General features: G+C 31.8%; 1 protein-coding gene across 3 annotated transcripts in view; it reads right to left on the bottom strand.

Moving 5' to 3' along the window:
- LOC149373154 (formin-like protein) overlaps nt 1-23,347 on the bottom strand; it is a 119,505-nt gene that overhangs the window by 13,899 nt on the left and 82,259 nt on the right. The window lies entirely within an intron of this gene.

Raw genomic sequence — 23,347 nt, 5'->3', positions numbered from 1 at the left:
GTATCTGCGAAAATGGTGAATTTTCAAAGTTTTGTGACCTTTGTTTGTGCTAAAAATATAAATAAGTATTTAAGGTATTGAATCGCATTGATGTACTTTTTTTTACATTTGAACCATGCATAAAAAAAATTTTAAGGTCTGAGGCCCTTGAGGCCTGATTCGTTTCTGGCGAGGCTACTTTGCGTGGAGCTACTTTCAGCTTCACTACGCCTGCATATGTATCGACGGAAAACTCAGTGTTTTCCAAGTCTGGCGGCCTTTCACGGCTTAAAAAAGTTACTGAAATTGTGTGTGGGACTGATGAAAATGTTTTTCATTCGTTTTTAAAGTTGCGCAATGGATAAAAAAAAAATACAATTTTTTATCAATTTTTTTAGTATACGCCTGCATACGTATCGTCGGAAAACTCAGTGTTTTCCAAGTCTGGCGGCCTTTCACGGCTTAAAAAAGTTACTGAAATTGTGTGTGGAACTGATGTAAATGTTTTTCATTCGTTTTTAAAGTGGCGCAATGGATTTGAAAAAAATACAATTTTTTATCAATTTTTTTAGTATACGCCTGCATACGTATCGTCGGAAAGCTCAGTGTTTTCATAGACTGGAGGCTTTGTACGGCTTAAAAGACTTATCGAAGTCGTGCGTGGGAGAATGACAGTGATTTCCATTGTTTTTTGGCTCAAATAAAAAAAAATGAAGCCCCGGGGCCCCTTAGGCCCGATTCGTCCCTAGTGAGGCTACTACGGCATGAGGCTAGTTTTAGCTCCATAGAAAATATTTCTAAAATAAACAGGCTTAGAATTGAAGCGAAAACTTTATGAGAAATGTGCGTCTTTTACTAGAAAATGCATTTTTCAAACGACTGTCGTGTTTAACAAATTAAAAAAAAAGTTGAAACTAATAACTTGAGCTGATAATTATCACATAGTTGCTCTCACAACAAAAGAAACAGAACGAAGGCTCTGCTGAAAAGCACACACATCATTTCTTATTATACAATATATTTAGACTAAAATATACAAGGAAAATCGACGGGGCGGGTGAGTTTTCTTTGATTTTCAACGGTACGCGTACATTTAATAAATATTTAATAAATTAATTGAAGCCCACAAGCCAGCAATATCGGAATTATTAATGATAGTTGACGGTAGTTGTACTGACGGTAGTAATTTTCGTCACATATGAGCTTCACGAGCGCCATAAGACCCAGTTATAGCCCTTGTCGAATCCATATAAGTAAAAATCCATATTTTACCTATTAAAATATCTAGACCTCTAAATACGTCTGAGGTAGAAAAAGTACTTTTAGCCTGGAGGCTTCATGCATATTAGCGCCCTCCATGACAATAACGTATTTCATTATATGGGCCAAAATTACAATTTTTTTTTCGGTGTTGTCTATATATTCTTCCTTTACTAGCTTTCAAATTTAAAATGCATTTACTTTTACAACTACACAATGAAGTATAATAACCTTTACCTTCAGAAGCTGTATCATCATGTGGGTCGTCAGTGCTGCAACTAGAAGTATCCATTGATTTGTCTTTTTTTTCTGTAGAAGTCTGATGTGTGCAATGTACCTGTCCAACCCGTGATGACGGACTTCCATCTTGCTTACAAACAAGGTTGCATATTTCTTCAATGATTTTTTTTTGGTTGTATCGAAACACAGCATGCACTCGTTTTTGATATAATGATATACATTCAGGACGGAAGTTACGAGGTAAAATCAACCGACAAATTTCGTGCCAAGTTCGATTCGTGTAACTGAGTTGCACTGAAGTTTTCAAGAAATCACTAACATTTTCGTTTGTAGTCGCGCAGTACGAACAAATAGCTCTGACAATATGTTCAGGGGAAACAAAAAACTGTTTTAGAACCATTTTTCACAGAGTATTACGACGTTCACATATCAAAAATGCACTCGTGCCAATAAAATAACAACAGAATAAAAGGCGGAATACTAATATTATGCTGTCTGTGGTTAAAACAATTGAACGTAACAATAAAAGCTGAAACAGTGCACTGAGGTAACCACGACTGACCAACACGACTGAGGAGTAACCGTTGAGTGATGTTTTACTTTGTGATTCGCAAATGTTTCGGTAAGTATAGATAAACACGAGTTTCATCGTGTTTTAGCATGTCGACTGTCGTCTTAAACCTGGTATATCTATAAATAATACATAAAGCATATTCAAGTACTAAGGCATCACGTAAAAAGAAAACGCGGCATCTAGTACGTGAAAACATATTTGTACGCAAAACAGCGTTAATACGTGGTATAGCGTAATAGTCAAGCAACCGCTCAGAAACGATTGAATCCAAGATCCAACTTGCTTTACTCCCGTCGTTGAAAGAAGTGATAGGCGTGACAAGCTGAATGTACATAAAATAAGAATCTAACTTACCAACATACACTCAAACCAAATGCCTACACAGCATCGCGGCAAATTCAAAAATGTTATCCTGTAGATAAATTTTATCCAATCGAAAACTGTAATCATAAGCAATGAACACAAAAAGGCAATACGAGTCAGATATTCGTTGCAAACTATAAGTAAATATATGAAACAAAATAATTGCGTAAAAGTAGCTGTGCATGGTCTCCATGTTAGATGATTTTACGTTGTGAGATATAGTAATTTTTAATGTATCAGTATAAAACTTTCCTCGCCAAGACGTCGTATACAGCATTGAACAGCGGCCATGCTACAACTATGTAACTCCTATTTAAAAACAAAAAAATTTAAGTCAAAGCAAAGAAAAATCCCGCTCAAAGTTAATCAAGATAAAAAACTTTCTATTCTGTAAGAATAATTTGTATTTAACTGACTTTCCTTGCAATCATTCTGCCGACTTGAAAATATAAAATCTTCATCTCGACTTACTCAAAATGATCTCAACTATTTTTAAAGCAATCCTATCTGTACTTCACGACACACTTTTCAAGAAAATTTCAGACAAATGAGTGAATGAGCCTATGAACGCGTCTGATTGTTTATTCAATAATGAAAGTTATCAACCTTCTGCCAACTTACAAATTATTTAAGATGATTGTATGCTTCTAAGAATCACGTAGACAAAATTTCGAGGCAATTGTATTTTTGTGAAAAAAGTTATGGGTAGTTGTTCCAAAAAATTACGGATTTTTAAGTTTTCCGGCATGATTATTTATCAAATGTTGTTGTTTATAATCATTCTACCGACGTAAAATTAATCAGGTGTTGTTGTAGACTCAAATAAGAATATTTGTACAAATTTTCAAGCCAATCCTATTTTTGATTTGTGAGTTACAGAAAATAGTTGGTCAAATATTTCGTTTAGTCGCTGGTCGCGTGTGATTGTTTATTTAATAATAAAAGTTATCAACTTTCTGCCGACTTACAAATTATTTGGGATGATTGTATGCTTATAAGAATCAAGTAGACAAAATCTGGAGGCAATTGTATTTTTGTGAAAAAAGTCATGGGTAATTATTCGATAAAATTACGGATTTTTGAGTTTTCGAGCATGATTATTTATCAAATGTTGTTATTAATAATCAATTTGCCGACGTAAAATTTATTAGGTGTTGTTGTAGACTCAAATAAGAATATTTGTACTAATTTTCAAGCCAATCCTATTTTTGGTTTGTGAGTAACAGTAAATAGTTGGTCAAATATTTCGTTTAGTCGCTGGTCGCGTGTGATTTTTTATTTAATAATAAAAGTTATCGACTTTCTGCCGACTTACAAATTATTTGGGATCATTAAATGCTTCTTAGAATCAAGTAGACAAAATTTGGAGGCAATTGTATTTTTGTGAAAAAGTTATGGGTAGTTATTCCATAAAATTACGGATTTTTAAGTTTTCCGGCATGATTATTTATCAAATGTTGTCGTTTATAATCATTCTGCCGACGTAAAATTTATCAGGTGTTGTTGTAGACTCAAATAAGAATATTTGTACAAATTTTCAAGCCAATCCTATTTTTGATTTGTGAGTTACAGAAAATAGTTAGTCAAATATTTTGTTTAGTCGCTGGTCACGTGTGATTGTTTATTTAATAATAAAAGTTATCAACTTTCTGCCGACTTACAAATTATTTGGGATTATTGTTAAACAAACTTAAACTTTGATAGCTCGCCAAATTATGTCAAAAATTAATAAATCTCATACCGATTAAAAATCATAAAATCATAAAATTAAAAGCATAAAATCAGCACCTAAAGAAAAAAAAAGTAAACCCAGAGATACACTATTAAAAGTACCTCAGGGTATGAAAGGGGGACAGGGTGAATTAAATGCACCTACAATAGCGTAAAGATTAAAAGCGAGACGAAGAAAAGAAGCACCAAGAGCTCAAAATACAAAATTTGTCATCCGAACCCGACACCGCGTCTATTTCACAGTTTAGTGACCCACAATCCGACGCGCCAATACCTTCACAAGAATGATCAGTTATGCCAAACTTAATAAATGCACTTGAAAAAGAGATCCCTCAGAATATAATGAAAAACTCAAGTGACGAAAATTCGGAAACCAGTGAAATTGAAAAAATAATTGAAAAAAATTAAGGTTTTTCACCTAGACGAACTAATATTCCAATCAAACCCAGTACATCCCGAGCTAAGGACGTTAATTAAAAACCTGTAATAAAAATAAAGAGCAGTTATCCGATTCAAGAAATAACTCTTACATTAATAAAGATTGCGACAAAGAAAGATTTATTGAAGAATGGAATCAATACTTATCATGGTGGAATAGTTACCTACATTCCTTAGCAAACGTCATGACAGCAGTTAGTTAAATCAAGAACAAATAAATTTACTTCCATCGTCACCTCAAAATTCAATTTCTCCTACGATAGTAAATCAATGGATTAATGAAACAATGAACAAATTTATTGCAAACGGGAATCCCAGAAGAACAAAATCTCTAATTAAATCACACAGAAATAGTCCTACCAAAAGTAAATTACAAAACTCTAATAATGAGCTATACAGAAGAAGTTTATCACCGATAGAACAAAATAGTAATAAAGAAAGAGACGACAACCCTTCTCAATCGGAAAACAAATGAAATTGATTACGATACCAAGAAAACTTCCAATCAAAATATTTTACTGCGAGCGAGCCATTCAGCAGCGTTAGAACCCATGCAGTAAAATTGGAACTTAGCTCGTAGCGAAAAAGTAACAAAAAATATAAGTCCCGTTAAAAATCCCTTTAATATAATTTATGAAACAAATAAAGTAACATTTTTAAGTACTCGTGAAAATTTAAATTACGCAAGGGATAACTACATCCATTTTAATTCTGAAACTGTAGTTTTTAAATCAATGTACAATTATTATTAGATAAAGGAGTTATATCAAAAAAAGAATTATTCAATGTTCAACCAAAATTAAAAGACGTTATCACTACGAAAAACCGAAATCGCTACATATTTTCACTAGTAGTGAACAAAATCTTTACTGACGAAATAAAACCTAGCATTTTACAAACCTGCTTTAAAAATCTTGCAAATGCAATATCAGTAAAGGAAGTTACCACCGCTCGTATTTCTAGGAAAGGTAAATTCACCGATAATCTCCCTAGAGGAGAAATGCCATCAATTTTATACGAAGAGTTACGTTACCTTTCCTTTACAGTAAAAGTTCGTTTTGGCACATGTTCTATCTAACCCTAGAAGATAGAAAGGAAAAATTAGTTGAATAACATACTAGTTTATTCAGAGGTCATAGAAAAGTAGTGAAAACATATCGACGAATGAGAAAAAAATATTACTGAAAAGGAATGCGCAACGACATTGCTGAATACATACAAAAAAGTAAAATTTGCCAGAAACAAAAATTAGTCCATACAAAAACTAGGGAACCTATGGTAAGTACACATACACCATCAAAAGTATTTTACAAGGTCGCAATAGATACAGTAGGCCCATTCCCACAAAGTACATCTGGAAAAAAGCACATTTTAACAATGCCATGCTCACTTACAAAATTTTTTATTGCAGTTTCTGTTCCTAATATACAAGCAATAACTATTGCCGATGTGTTATCAAGATATTTTATATCAACTTTCGACATTCCTAGAATTATTCTCAGTGACAGATCAAAAAGTTTTATTAATCAAGTATTGACAGAAGTATCAAAAATTTATGGATTTCGTTTGGCTCTAACTAGTGCATATCACCCACAATCAAATGGTTTATTAGAGAGAAACCACGCTATGCTAAACGATTTCTTGGGAACTAACGCTAAAAACAAAAATGATTGGGATGAAATGGTTCTTTTTGCAACGCATAAGTATAATACTACAGTTAATTCAGCAACAGGCTTGACACCGTTCAAACTTGTCTTTGGTCGACGGGCACGTTCCCTAAATCCACTTCCGGACGAATTCGAATTAGAAACATACAGCTCATACGCTAATGATCTTACCCACTGTTTATGTACAATACAAGATATAGCTCGTGACAGACTTAAAATATCAAAACAGAATACAAAAACACGTTATGACAATTAGTCAAAACCACAGAACTTGGAAATTGGAATGACAGTCCATGTACTTAAAGAACCCCGGAAAAAAAAATTAGATAGATTTTATAACGGAATTTTGAGGTTTAACGAAATACATGGTAATAATAACGTCATACTAGAATCAGGAAATAAAAGAATAATTAACAAACACATTGATAAAGTAAAACGTTGCTACCTATAAAAAATTATATGTACATTTATATATACTAGTGGGACTATGCCCCTCTGCGCCCTCCGCGCACCAACCCCCCCTTTTATTGTGTTATAAGTGTAATTTTTTCAAAATAAGGTTTGTATTAATATGTTTAAAGCCTTAAAAAATGATAAAATTAATTGTTAGTATGAAAATAATATGTTAAAGTATATTTTACGGAATTCGGAAGACTATGGCATTTTTCGGAAATACTTAGTAATAAATTTCCCACGCTGGGGAATGATTACTGGTCTGCTTTTGAGAATATATGAAGAACAAGCTGCTAATTTCAAATGAAAGTGGTAAAGTTTATATAGACAGAGAGATGTGCCCTTGACTTTTTGTTGGTAAGCTTTATTTTTTCTTGTAGTGGCTCCCTTTTTTAAATAAACTGTCTATCCTGTATGTGTCAATAGATGTTTCTAGGCTCTTATAACTATATATGCCCCCTGCGCGCTCTGCGCACAAACCCCCGTAATTGCAAATTAGATTTACGAAGTATGGAAAAAAACCCGAATTACATTAATTTTTACTTAAAATTTATACATGTAATACATGTATATTAATCATAATTAATTACATGAATTTTTAACGATCACTTTTTATTTTTCCTCACTAATAACAGCTATTTCTATGGGATTAGTAGAACACGATTTTCAAAACAATATAATTTTTGAAGAAGCATGTAACGTTATGCTGCCTTTTCAACTACGAAAATTTTTTACATGGTTTATTATGTCTGAAAATTTTTTTGGGTAATACTATTCGGAACAAATACAAAAAATTTTCCATTGAAGATTGTAAAGATGATCAAAATAAAGCTTTTTTACTTTTAAACGAAATTTTTAATTCTGAAAATATGTCTTGTAAAGATTTCAGTTTACCAGAACCAACAGAAACGATGAAAAAAAATATCGATACTGACAATGATGAAAGAATATTTTGTTAACATAAATTCCGTAAAATGTTTTCACAACTCAGTCACGATCAACGTCAAATTTTTCAAGAAATAATAAGATTTGAAAAAAAAAATTTTTTTATTGATGGTCCTGGTGGATCTGGAAAAACTTTTTTATACAAAACATTAATTTATTATTTAATATCAATTGAAAAAAAAAAATCTTACAATGGCTTGGACAGGTATTGCTTCTATTCTGCTCCCAAAGGGAATGACCACTCAAAGAACTTTCAGACTTCCTTTAGACTTGAGCACTATAGAAAGTGCATTTTTCCAGTTTGAGCCAGATAAACAAAAATGAAGTACTGTAAAAGTAATTATTTGGGATGAAGCTTTTATGATACCGAAAAAAGCGTTAGAAATCGTTGATAGGACTTTTAAAGATTTATCTAGTAGTAATAAACCTTTTGGAAATAAAATAATAATTTTAGGTGAAGACTTTCGTCAAATTCTCCCAGTAGTAAGAAACGAAAGCAAAATTACTTTTGTTCAAAAAACCATAAAACTTTCCAATTTTTGGCCTTTATTTAATATTTTTTATTGAAAAAATAATATAAGTTTAATTGATAAGAAATTTTTTTCATTGCTACTGGATATAGGAGAAGGCAAAATTAATATTTTTATAATTCCTTAGACATTGTAAACAAATGATTTGTGCTCTAAAATTTTTAATAATGATGATGATTCTTTTAAATGTAAAGCTATATTAACATCTTACAATGAATACACTCATTTTTTCAACAAAAAATTTTTAATAATATGGTGGGAACATTAGTAACGTACTATAGTATTGATAAAGCAACTCACAAGGGAGTAGATAAAGCAGACAATAATGTTTATATTAATTTCCCTACAGATTATTTAAATAGTATTAAAAAAGGTCTTCCTCTACATGAATTGAATTTAAAAATTAACGATATTGTTATGTTGATACAAAACTTGAACATATCTGAAGGAATTTGCAATGGCACAACATTGCGAATTACAAAATTATTTAAATACAACATCAAAGCTGAAATAATTACAGGTGAAAAAAAAGGAAATAAAGTCTTTATTCCACGAATAACACTACAAACAAACAATTCTTTTTTGCTACCATTTATATTTTACAGAAAACAATTTCCATTTACCTTAGCTTTTTCTATGACTATCAATAAATCTCAAGGTCAAAGTTTTGATGCATTAGGATTGTACCTTAGAAAACCATTATTTTCTTATGGGCAATTATATGTTGCATTGTCTAGATGTAGAAACCAAAAAACATGTTATCCAAATTGAATCAGCAAACAAATTTGAAATTAAGAACATTGTTTGGAATGAAATTTTAGAGTAACAATAAAACTATTCCATAGTTCTTAGTATTTTTATACTTTCTTGCAAATTTTCTCTTTCATCAAAAAAGCAAATTTCAGTACCGTTTAGTACCCAGATTTATGTAATCATAAACAATCCGTTTTTTGTCATATGTTTTCAGATACACTATCGTGGATGCAAAATTTTATCAGCGTCACAAATGTAACTTAAAATTTTCAAATCAAGAGTATTTATGATTGCACGAAAAAATTCACAAAAAAAAATTTTTTGTATTTGATCTGTGTAGCATTATAATATTAGACAAGAAAAACTATTTGCGTTACACAAAGGAATGCCAAAACATTGAAAAAAATTTTAAGTGTATCAAACGCGAAAAAAGTTTCAAAAGAAATTATCACTTACAGAGACATTTGAAAAGTCATAAAAAAACGTTCTAAATAATATATGTCAAAATTGTGGAAAAGGTTATGTAAGAGCAGAGCACCTAAGACGACATTTTTTTTTTTTTCATATTAGAGTTCTCTACGTCCGGCTCCTTTAATAAGGGCACTACTATGGGCACTTAGCACTTGGGAGAAGGAAGGAAAGAGAGATGAAAGGCCTCCTATTACTGGGAGGGGGTAGGGGGAAATTAGGCAATTTTTGCTGCGAGAAGGTTGCCTAAACCTTCCTAGAGGAGCATTGCGTGGTGCAAGAGCACATGTGAAAAATCACAGAGGTACTTGCCCGAAAAAGTCGCACTGGCCGGGAATTGAACCACGGTCTCCCGCGTGACAACCCACGACCTAGCCGACTGAGCCACCACGCGCTCCTTAAAAGACATTTTAGAGTATGTAATTAAAATAAACATTGTAAGTAAGATTATTTTAACAAAGTTTTTTGTTATGGTTAAATAAAATTATATGTGAAAGTTAGACCACTTGTAACAGTTAATATATAAGGCTTTACGAATATATTTAAATTATGTATGGGGAAGCTGGGGGGGAGTGGGGAGGGGAGCTGGGGGGAGCTAGCAAAAAAGTAGGATTACTCGAAAAATGCAAGAAAATGATAGAATAACTACCTTATTTGGGGGGAAGCGAGGGGGAGCAAAACCTTACTTTAACTCTTACGACTATATAATATAGGAATATATATATATATATATATATATATATATAACTCACAAATTCAATAACTATACATTATTAACATACTATTTCATTTTCAGAAAAACTCTGAATGTTTGATCTCAAGCTAAGAAAGTCTACAAGGAAATCAGCAATAAAAAAATTATCACATCGCTCCTCTTCTCTTCTTTTACCTCGTCTTTGGTAATGCCAAACCACTATCCTACAGTATTAATCAACGTTATCAGCACTATATTCACTGCATGACACTAAAAAATATTCTACCTACACCATAAACATAATACTTCAATCATTAAACTAACAAAACAAAAATATATGGGTTAAACATACAGCATGATTAATACCTAAGGCACGCATGTTAACTCAACAACTTGATACCTGCACTGCTTTACGATAAAAGCAAGAGTGTAAAATGATTGATCAATCATTTTTCTATAAAAAAAAGAAAAAATTGGATAAAATAAAATAGAAGAAGAAGATAAATTAATATCTTTTGTAATAGTTCGTCTCATTAGCTCGTGAGAATTCTCTATCGATCTGTAGTTCTCAGATCAATCTAAGGAGGGGGGTGTTACATCCCGAGTTGATACGAATTATATTATAACTAAAAAGTATCCGTCCGTCAAAATTCAGATAAGACGTATTGTGAATATAAAGCAAGCTCATATGACAAGAGAAGCTCGTACGTCGTTTATGTGTGTGCATGTGTGTATTAGCTTTAAGGTGAATATTTCATAATATGCTGACATAGAATACGGCCAGCCTCATTGTAAAAATGCAAGTATGTAGGAATGAATAGTTACTTGCTCAATAATTGTTTGATTCTAATAATGTATACTAATAAAAAAATTGTTATACACACATTACTTTATTGTATTCGAAATTGATTGTAACATCGCCAGAAAAATTAGTTTTCAAATTTGTAAACTAACTGTAACAATTGAACTTGTATAGGGCGTTCTTATATTGCTGATACGAGCTTTCATCATTACTGACCAAAAAACTCAATCGCGTTTGTCAGAAAATGCGATTGGTACTGTTGTATTATTATTTACTAATATGAAAAATCATAACATGTAACATCATCGTGCAACTGTCAACGCAGTCTGCAAGAACATCGCTCATTAGTTGACCTAATTCAACCAAAGGCCTCTTTTACTCGCTCTGATACTATAAGAACGCACCATCAAGAGGAAAAATCGCTATCTTTACGTCTGTCACCTGTCCTCTAAAGTTTTAGTCAACTCTTGACTCTCGCGACTCGTGAGTACCTTATACACGTAAGACATAACGTGTTGGCTGAGTGCGTAGCGAGAACATCAATAGTATCGGACTACGCTAAGGAGCAAGGTACAGCAAAGGAGGCCCAACAAAAGTGATTCCGGCGATAGCAGAGAAAGCAGAAATCGCAACATCCTACTGGCCACGAACTCATTCGTGTAGTTTAAGGAAACACTGACGGTTACAGCACGGAGCATTAGGGAACTCTGAAGCTGCAGTAACAACAATCAGTGATAGATGTAAGTAAAATATCAGTAATAAAATTTACGCTGAACCTTGTTAAAGTGACCCAAATAAATTGTATTTCAAAGAACAAATTATTATTTAGTTGCTTTAATTAAGAAATACATTAATTATCCATAATATTAAAATAAAGATTATTACTTAATACAAAAAAAGAACAAATACAGCTCACGAGCTGAATTCTCAGAACCTCATGCTGGACATTCATTGGAGATCACCAAAACAACTGAGTTTGCAAATAAAAAAGGTGCTTTAGACACCAACGTCTTTGACGTTATACTAGGAGACGTTGGGAAAAATCTCGACAACTAGCTCTAAAGCTTTCAACATTGTAGTTTTCTGCCCGATTAGTGTGGTGCTACAATAATAGGCCAGGGAAGACCACCCTGAGGTATTTAGGCAGTCACATTTGCTGGAAACTCCAGTCAAAAAAGAGTTTACTGAAGAAGTTCACCGGTCCTTTTTAGGGCAATCGGACGTCGAACTACCTCGCTAACAAATATATTAGAACATACCAAAGTTGACAAAAAAACAGTCTTTACGGCTCACTAAAGTCATGACCATGCCTTAAGTCGTAAGAGGGCGAATACGAAAAAAAACTTTAAATGCATCTAATGAACACAATTTTAGGCATTGAGAAAAATCACGCTGAACATTTATTGAGATCAAAGCAACATTAAAATCGATAAATAAAGAATTTTTTTTAAGAGAGATCGGCTTTCTACTATTATTCTTATAGTAGTATTTTGAATCTTCTAGATTTTTAAATACGTAGAATACGTATTTATATTTTTGTGGCGATAAAAAATGTAAAGATTAAGCTCCAGGATTTTGTTGCTTTGTTGATAAAGTTATAAGATAAGAGAAAAAAATAATTTTTAATTATATATTTTTTGTGAGTTTTAAATCTGTATAGCTTAAAGAAATAGCTCTGTTCATAAATTATTCAACGGCGTTTCAGGGCCACCGATTATATCATTATATTATGGCATAAGGAATGTACGGTACTTTTCAGCATAATTGTATTATTTTCACTTATTACAGTTTTTTATTTGATAAAATCAACTGTATGGATTCCGAACAAATATGTTTTTAATAAGAAGATTTTTGTTATGAGAAGTGTCAGAAATATATGTAACATTTTTAACTGATAACGCATCACATTACATGTCAACACATTACAGTGTTCCATTTAGTGAGTCTCGGGCGAAGCCGAGACAGGAGGGCTGCTAGTACATACATACAAATCAGATTTACTATTGTCTAACAGAACGAGATCTTCAGAACTGCCACAGGATTAATATCCCCCATTTAACCATCTTTTTATTCTCGTCTAACACGTCTAACAGCACAAGCTGATGCAATATCGTACTTTTCCTACTACTTCCACATAATATCAGGCATTAGACCTGCAAAGGTCACGTGGCTTTGCCACACTTCCTTCGAGGAACAGAAAACAGCGATTGTCTATCAGTACAAAGTAGAAAGAGAGAGACCACTATGGGAGGAGTAGAGAGAGATATCGCTTGGACCCTATCTTAAAGCACAAGTATTCGTAACCCGTTTTATAGTATAGAGGTTTTCTTTTACCATTATCCCTTTTTTCCACCATTATTTTCCTACAATTACCCTAGGGGAGAGATGAAGTAGACGCAAAAATACCACAGTTTATATTTCTATGCCTATTCTGACTCTTCAATCAAAATATTGAACAACATTCGTAGAGACCTACTAGTACATTAGCTTTTTTAAAAAAAATAGAGCAAGTTCTGTTAGCTGCAAATTCAAGTATAGATGATTGATTATGTAATGGAAGCCCATCACAGATTACAAATCTATTAAAATACAATTTTTAAGCAGAAATAACAACTGCAAGTAGTTGGTAAAAAAGTATTTCTGAAAAAAAATCAGGTCAGGTAACACATCTCATTACCTACTATTTTATCCAGCCAGTAATTATCTTTAGTATTAGCGTTTTCCATGATTATAAACAAATTACTAAGACAAAGTTTTAACAAAGTTACTTTGTACTTTAAAAAAAAACCTCATTTTTCTACGGTTAGTTATATGTAGCCTTATTAAGATGCTAAAGTGAAGATAAAGGTGATAAAGGATGAGGTCAAAATCTTGTCATCAGGTTTTACACTATTCCGCATAAGTAATAATTTCTTGATCAGATATTTAAAAAAGGTTTCGCTTCTGTCAGGGATTTCAAAGACCTACGCTGTTTTGTAACTTCTTTTTTATCAGAATGGTAAGGGTAGTAGGTAATACCAAAATACCACTTTTTTTTTAGTAATATAAGTAATATTATTTAGATAATTAAATCTTTGGATAGTTTTTAATTAATATACTGAAGATTTAAAATGCAACTTGGATTATCGTTTAAGTTGTCTTTCAATAAATATAAATACTTTAGGCATAGTAAAAATTTTAATCAACTGTTAAGAGCTATTTTGTTATGACAACCTATAGTGAGGTCATTGGATTTTTATGTTCCAAAATAATTAGAGACTTTTTTATAACGGTACGTTCCGTTATACAATTTGGAAAAAGACTAAATGTTATTTTATATTACACGAATGGCAAAGTATAAACATTATTTGAACAAAATAATAAACCTGAAAAACAAAGCGATAATTTTAACAGATAATTGTCCAGGAGCAGAACATGAATACTTTTTTTAAACGTATGGTTTGATGTGGTTGTAAGTGTGTACTAATCTTGGACATAAGTCATGGCATAGTGGTTGTATAGCAAAGTCGGTTGTCTTACAGATGCTCTTACTCTGTATGTATCTTACATTTGTTTAATAAATGTACAAGTACTTCTATTATCATGTGTCCTATTATTTGTTATAACATATTTATTATCAAGAGTATAGAATATACACCTAGAAATACACCTTCAAAACAATAATTATAGGCAACTTAATTTGAAGAATTAACTAATGTTGAGAGTGTAAGACTCATGCGATAAGCTGTAAGTACCTTACCATTCGGACTAATATAATTGACGATATCAATCACATCTTGTTCAAGTATTTAAACAATAACGAAAAGTTTGATAACATCAGAACATAAAGATACGTCGCTGAAGTAGTTCTATTCAAATTTATAACATGCGCTTTTTGTCAACTACAACGTAGGGGGAGACTGGGTACGGTTGTGCCGAAGGACGATGGTAAAAGTGGTCATATTGGCGAAACTGTAAGAGAGAACCACAAAATACAAGAGGGGGAAGGAGTGGACTGCTGGACCACTTGTGCTTCACAGTATAGCATCAGTTGTGTGATATCAAAGACTGCAGAGGCCGTGTATTACTTTTATGGAGTGAAATGTCAGTATTGTCATTAAATTTTTTTTGCAATTATCGCTCTTTATGTACAGATCGAGCGATGAGTATTTTTCCTCGTTATAAGATACACATTAGTGCATAAACAGCAATGGTTACTTTTTATGTAAGCTATGTTGTATTTACATGGTGATTTTTTTTTTGGTTTTGAATGAGTGCGGTGGGTTCAATTGTAACATACTGCCTGGGTACGGTTGTGAGACAAGTAAAATCAGTTTTTTTCTTTTTACATGCCTCGTGGACGTTCGAGAAGAACAAAAAGAGGTGCGTGTGATGTTGAAAGGCAAACGATGATTCAAATTAGGGGATTTCTATACGAAAAACTGTAGAAATGCACCAAATAAATCACATGATATTATTGCAATATGTTCATAGACGTGATGCAGCCCATGCGAACGGCAAAACGGGGGTAGCGTCAGTATAAGTTACAATGCTCACAAAAGAGTCTTTTCTAAGGAGCAGTAACAGCTCTATTGAAAATAACCACGTGGTTTTACCACGTGGTAAACCACATAGTTTTACCACGTGGTTTACTACGTAGTTTTTGTCTCAAAATGCCACATGGTTTTTAAAACCAGGTGGTTTTGTAATACCACGTGGTTTTTACACCAAGAAGCTCAATAGTTTTCACAAATATTGCTTTTTTCTTCCTAGTTCTATTGATAAATTTTTTTCTTGTCTTGTTATATACTATCGTAATAAATACTTTTACAAACAGTTTTCTGAGCTATTTCTGTTTCTCTATTGAAAAAAATCACGTGGTTTCACTACATGGAAAAACCATGTGGTAAGCCACGTGGTCTTAAATCATAAATCACGTGCTTTTGTTTCAAATTAACACAGGGTTCTGAAAACCACGTGGTTTTACTAAATCTATGGGGTTTTTTAAAAACCATGTGGTATTTTTAGACAAAACCACGTGGTTTATGATATAAAACTACGTGGCTTACCACAAGGTTTTTCTACGTGGTAAAACCACGTGGTTTTTTTTCTATTTTTGAGATTATCTAATAAGACAAACAAACATAGCAAATAAGGTAATCTCTATTTTATATTTAGAAGCTGTAATCAGTTCATCAATCACAATAAATATTTTTCTTACTACCTCCCCCGTAAGTTCGAGTTTCAGTGGCTGTAAATAGGGACAAAAGCCGATATTCCTTCCCTATCGATGCGACATTTATATCGCATAGAGGGGTCGGAAGAAAAGCTCCCTGCTCCTTACTTTTCCTTGCGTGAGAGAGAGGTAGAGAGAGTAAGCAGCAGTGCAAATGTTCATTAGTATTAAGTATTTACCTACGCAGCGTTTATTAATTTTTTTTTAAGCTGTGAGAAAATTTGGAGCACGTGTCGAACTCGAGTGTGATCATAAATTTGTCGTGCAATACATGTTATCTCTTTCGGTAATGTGTAACGTAGTAAATTTCTAACCTAAATCTGAATATAGAAACAATCATAAGATAATTGTTAAAAAATCTCATCAAAATCTAACTCTTGACTTTTGCAGCAACCAATGCCGAGAGTCGAAGAAATAATCATATTAGCGTATAAATAATTGAATACTGTTGATAAGCAAAAATAATATTTATACGACATCATTTAGTACCTCATAAAATTTAAAGGATTTTTAATAAAATTGAATTGTTTTGACCGACTTTTTCGCATTTCGGGCCTGTTAACATCCACTAACCAACAACCCTCGCTTCACTTGGGTCGTAAATGTTATTGGATGATACAGGCTCTTTACTTTTGCCCTAAACATAACCTACCACTACTGAAGCTAATTATTTTCTGATTGTTAATGAACCACAAATTTTCGGCCGAAGCTGCAGGAAAAACAGTATACATTACACGGAACGTCACTTAATAATGCATTCCGGCGGTTTACCCCTCGGCTTCGCCTCGGGGGGCAACTTCACCGCCGGAGTGGAGAAGTTGTCCCTTGTAATATAATGTACTATGAATTACATATTGTGTGTAGTTTGAAAATCTAGTTAATACATGTTCAAGAATGATGTTTGTATATTCTAGAGTGTCTTTTTTGGGTTTTTTGTGTCATAACAAATGTAAAAGTACAAAATAATTATACACTTCAGTTTAAGTTATAATTAGTTCAAGTTAATTAAATTTTACATATAATATTTAAAAATAATATATTACAGCGTCTTACATTATTTTAAGGATAATTATATAATTAATTAATATGGTACGAAAATCACGTGAATTGTCACATAAAAAATCTCGTGATTTAAACTGTGATCAATCACACGATGCATAGCATGATATTTTCGAGCAAAAAGTCACGTGATAAATCAACGTAAGAAAAATATTATATTGTAATAAGTATTAGAATTATCAAAATTATGATAATGATTATCATGACTAAGATAAGTAGGATTTTACTTGTAATTACAATTATTACCGTTCAAAACCAGGATTATTAAGATACATGTACGTAATTAAGACTATAATCATCATTGAAATAATTATGTGATAATTATGATTATTCTGATTTTTTAATTATTGTGATGATAATAATATCTATAATAATAACAAAATAATAATAGTAATAATAATAATGATTATAATAATTTCTACAGTTACGACGGTGGTAACAAAAGTTCTGATGATAATGAACATGCTCATTCTTTTTATGATTAAAATGAGTATGATAATGATAATAACGATTATGATAATTATAAAATTATGAAGATACTGATTACTATGATTTTTTTATAGTAATAATAGTTATTCTAATGAATGAGATGAATGCAATTGAACGAATCACAATGATAATGATGATTGTGTTTCAGATTGAAATAAATGTTATGTCTATTACAATATTTATTAGGACTGAAATGCATACACATACACGCGTGGGCGTAAAATGACTATGATAATGTTTATGATTGCGATGATTGTAATTATAATTATAGAAATTATCAATAGTATTATTGTTCTAATCGCCATGATAATCATCGCCCGATACTAAAAATCCATATCAATCCAAATGGTTTTTTTTATTGGACACAATTATCGTCATAGTTAACATCATCTTTATCACAACAATTATTATCGTTATTAAGATGACAGTCATTGCATTTGTTTTCTTAATTATTATCATAATCATATCAATAGCCTAAATAATTCATCCTGATCGTAATCACTACCATCTTAATTGTTATTATAGTCATCTCAATTATCATACTCGTTACTGTAATCGTCACGACCATAAACATCACCCAATTTTCATTATTATCATAACAATCCTTATAAAAACTATAACCACTAGTGTAATCATCTCTATCTTCATCATTATCATAATTTTGATAATTGTAATACTTATTACAATATAATAATTTTTATTACGTAAATTTAACGAAAATAACGTGTTTTATCACGTGACTTTTTCATGATGTGTAGCGTTGATTATTAACTATTGGAGATGTGTGTACTAAGACGCTGAAGTCATAAGATGCAGTAGTAAAACAATGAAAAATTTTAGTCAAAAATGTTTGAAACATTCATGTACGAAACGCTTAAAATTTTTACACTTTTCAAAACTTAGTTTAAAAATAATCACGTCATATCTTGAAGGGAAAGCGAAATAAACCAAAAAATAGGACTAAAGCTACATTATATAATTGATAGTCAACTGATTTTGTTATTTTCACAGAGCTTCGAATTATAAATTATTTATACACTTCTAAACATTTACTTACGTTATGATTGTTACAGACTATTATATATACATCTTTATTTATACTATACATATTATATATACATAGTTTACTTATAATTAACTGAAGCATGCATCTTCATTGTAGACACTGTTGTACGTGCTGCGCTTGGCAACAAACTTTTGTTATTTGATCTGTAATTAGGTCCACCTACGGTCCCTTAAGTAAATAATTAAATAAATAAATAATCTAGAAAAGGTATTGTAAACGTGGTGCTTACAGGAAAACAAAAATATTGAGGTGGACCAAATGAAACGTGTATTATTAATATAAATACTTATACTGCAATACGAATTAAAGGTACGCTGTTGAAAAAGTTGTTAAATTTACTACGAATTTTATTAAATTTTATAAACTCTTACGATAAATAGGTATACTTAATCTACAGAATTAATAAAAAGTTTAATGATACAATAATACAAATTAATGAAATTTTATAAAGTTTTGCCGAAAAATTTTTAACGGTGTACACATCAAGAAAAATATAATAATACTTTTTAAAAAATAATCATAATACTATAAATTTCGAGCATAAACAGCAAAGAAATGTACGGAAATCGTGCCAAATAGCTACATTTTGTTTACAATATATTATATAAGACAATATTATTCTAATCTTTGATAAATGATTAGTATTGAATATAATAATCTCCAAAATTATGATCATTTATACAAAATACTTCTTGTTCTTCAAGCTGTAAAAGATAAATATACAGATATAAACAGATTAAGAATGATTGAACAAATTGTAGCAGTCAATTACTATTACAATCACTAAATTATGTATTATATAAGAGTAGAGATAAGTGATCTATTGGGAGTGAAGCGGGAAAATGACTATACGAAAGTATTTAACATTTTCCATGATAAAACTCTATGTGCAGAGCTCCTTTTGATGCATAGGACGAAACGTGTTCAAATCCTTTCCTTTTTTCCTCTTATACCCAACCTTGCTGTGTTTACACTGAGAGAAACCTAGCGCGTGATCCGTCCTTAAGGTGGCGCGGTTAAGCTGCCACTTGTTTGGAACGCACGGGACACCAGACTAGCGCGTCAGCTGCACCACTAGACTGGCTTGAGCGTTGAGCTGTTAGGCTAGCGCAAGTACTGCATCATACAGTGTACCATACGTTAAGCATGAGAATAAAATCGTATCTGTATTTATTCGTCGATCAAAATGCGATAAGTTTAAACGCATTATGACTCAGAGAGCCAATTTGTTTCATTTTCCATTTTGAAAAACTTGTTCATTTTCATCAAAAATTTGAAATAAAATATTTTTTACAAATACTAACACTTTTATCATGAAAAAACAAATATTTCAGCATACGGTGACTGATAACAAAAATAAAATGTTTTCCTTATTATTGTAGCCAGTATACTGTTCAAACAAACTTCACTATATCTTAAATCCCCTGTCAACCCGGCAATACATACTAAACGATTTATGAATATAGCTTATATAGGTGAAAGTTGTTAATTTTTTTAAATTAAACTTATTTCCGTTATTTCATTTAAATAAAGGTAAGAGAAGAATATCACTTACATTATATTAATATAAATGTACTGTCTAATAAAAATAAGGTTATGTGAGTTAAAAAAAAGGTCATTTATCATGACACCACTTCATAAAGTCATCGGAATATGCTATATATCTTTAAAAGAAGTGGTCCATCTTTCATTTAACGTACATCCGCAATAAATACTGAAGCACTATACGTTACATGAAATAGTTATAAAAAGAGTAAGTATTTATATACGGGTTGCTGTACCATATACCAAGTGCTGTACCGTATGTTTGACTGGCTGACGGACTATAGACACATTTGGTAGCTGCACTATGTACAGTACGTAATGACGATCCACACTGGACGCTCAGTCGGCCCAAGTGGTGCAGTTGATGCGCCACTGATATAGTCAACGGCTGCTTGGTTAATTCGCGCAACGGCTGTACTTGTGGAGCAGCAGACGCGCGAGTTCTTTCTCAGTGTACTAGGCTAATGCAAGTAGGGGTAAGTGTACCTATCTCCGTGCTCTGCCCTATCACCGTGGATTTTGAAAAACTGATGATTACTTGCTTAAAATAAGAAATTTTTCATATAAAATAATTTTTCAATTTTGATAATCTAAAATGACGTTAATGTAGATGCAATTCAAACAGAAATATTTGTGTATATTTTGAGTACATAATTATTTTCCACGGTATTCCGTACAACGCGCTCATTAACTGATTGTGTACGTATTTCTGCGGTGAGCGTACGTAAACATAACCCTAAACTTACAGAACGCACGACAGTTAACGCGTAATCAATTAGTAGGTAAGCACGTCGATCTAACGTAACCAAGATGAAGAAAACTAAAAAAGGGAAGAAAGGCAAGAAATCGATCGAAATAAAGAAAAACAAAAAGTGTTTCTCTTCAGAGACATTAAAATTAGCTTTGAAAAGTATCTATTCTGGAAAATCTATTGCTGAGTGCTCAAAAATGTATAAGATTCCTACTAAATGAATAAGCAAGTACAAGAAAAAGTTAAATTTTTTTAAAACAATTAATAAATCATGTAGAAAATGTAGGTGAAATTTTCATTTTTTTTTATATTCCGCAAATACAACTTTCTTCACCCACGGTAATACGGACACGGTGATTGGGACATCCGCGGTAATACGTACACGGTAATAGGTACACAACCACGGTAATACCAGCATACCGTTTTTATTCTTTTTAAAAATATTCTACTGCAGTTTTAGCTTCATGAAATTTTTTTAAATACTCCGTAAGAGATTATGTAAGATTAAAAAAAAAAAAATTCCAAAAAATTTTAGTATACCATTTTTTATGGTGCATTTAAGTTGGAATTTTCAGTACGTGCCACGGAGATAGGTACACTTACTTCTATTGGACGTATGCATCAAAAGGAGCTCTACATATAGAGTTTTATCATGGAAAATGTTAAATACTTTCGTATATGTCATTTTCCCGCCTCACCCCCAACTGATCACTTATCTCTACTCCTATATCATATGACAGTGGAGGGTGCTTTAACTAATTAAATGTACTAAATTGTATTGTTTTTTTTGGCAGTCTAAGTCAGTTATTCTTTTAATAAACTGGCTTTTTCTTCTGCTTTTGAAGATTTGGGTAAAAAGGCATTAGTTTCTTCCAAGTGTTTATTTGTTTTTCATTTTATTAATAACAAAGAAAAGCTCATATAAGTTTGTATCTAAGAATCGACATAAGATCTTATATAAGTTCTTTTAAATTATTTTTTCCTGGGCATACGTTAGTTGGAAAGTTTACTCTCTCACTTAAGACATTATTATTATTTATTAGTGTTTATTATTACTGTTAAAATAATAATTATCATGATCTCCAAGGTATAGCTGTTGTAAAATGTAATTGATAAGAAATAATTGTGTTTTATGTAATAAATAATACTTTTAATGTTTCTTGCCATCCAGAATTTTTCACTGTATACTATTCTTTCTATCCTTTATTGTAAATACGTATTAAAGTATAAATCATACGTTAATAGTATGTCTCAATAGTCGTGTAGACTCTTATGCCTTAGCATCTATTATAAAATTGCGAGAACAGGATCCATAAAATCAAGTTGTATAACTAAAGAGACCCTCCAGTGGATCATACAATGACGGATATTAAAATATGTGAAGAGTTGATACTCAAAGATTTCGTAAACAATCGCTTGATATTTCTATTACGTAGATTAAAAAAACGTATCCTTGCGCAATAATCGGAGTCTATAATAAGAAAGTATACGTAGCTTCCTAGTACGTTAGTACGTTATTTAGTCAATTAATGTACAGAAAAAATATCAAGGTCATTATCTAGACTAATAGCATTTCTTGATGCCTCTTGAGTGGAATCTTAAGTTGAGGATTCTATAGAAAAAAAACACGTGGTTATACCACGTAGAAAAACCATGTAGTTAACCACGTAGTTTTATATCATAAACCACGTGGTTTTGTCTAAAAATACCACATGGTTTTTAAAAAACCCCATAGATTTAGTAAAACCATGTGGTTTTCAGAACCCTGTGTTAATTTGAAACAAAACCACGTGATTTATGATTTAAGACCACGTGGCTTACCACATGGTTTTTCCATGTGGTGAAACCACGTGATTTTTTTCAATAGAGGAACAAAAATCGCTCAGAAAATTGTTCGTGAAAGTATTTATTTCGATAGTATATAACAAGACAAGAAAAAAATTTATCAATAGAACTAGGAAGAAGAAAGTAATATTTGTGAAAACTATTAAGCTTCTTGGTGAAAAAACCACGTGGTATTACAAAACCATGTGGCATTTTGAGACAAAAACTACGTGGTAAACCACGTGGTAAAACTATGTAGTTTACCACGTGGTAAAACCACGTGGTTATTTTCAATAAAGAGCCGTTGTCAAAATACCTACTACGTGGCGCGGATATACACTTTGGGTATAGTAGCAGATATAATATGTATAATAATAAATTATACTGTTCAAAAGTAGATGTAAGCCATAAAATGTTTTAAATTTTATGCCTTTAATTAAATTAATGTTAAATTCTCCAAAAACAAGGTGCTGTTACATTATATTTAACGTAAAATACAAT

This window comes from Copidosoma floridanum, unplaced genomic scaffold (assembly GCF_036245765.1).
Source record: "Copidosoma floridanum isolate Cflo_tuat_1 unplaced genomic scaffold, Cflo_Japanese_pri ptg000037l, whole genome shotgun sequence".
Taxonomy (NCBI): domain Eukaryota; kingdom Metazoa; phylum Arthropoda; class Insecta; order Hymenoptera; family Encyrtidae; genus Copidosoma; species Copidosoma floridanum.
Note: the sequence above shows the minus strand (reverse complement) of the source record. Positions and strands in the feature narration are given on the sequence as shown.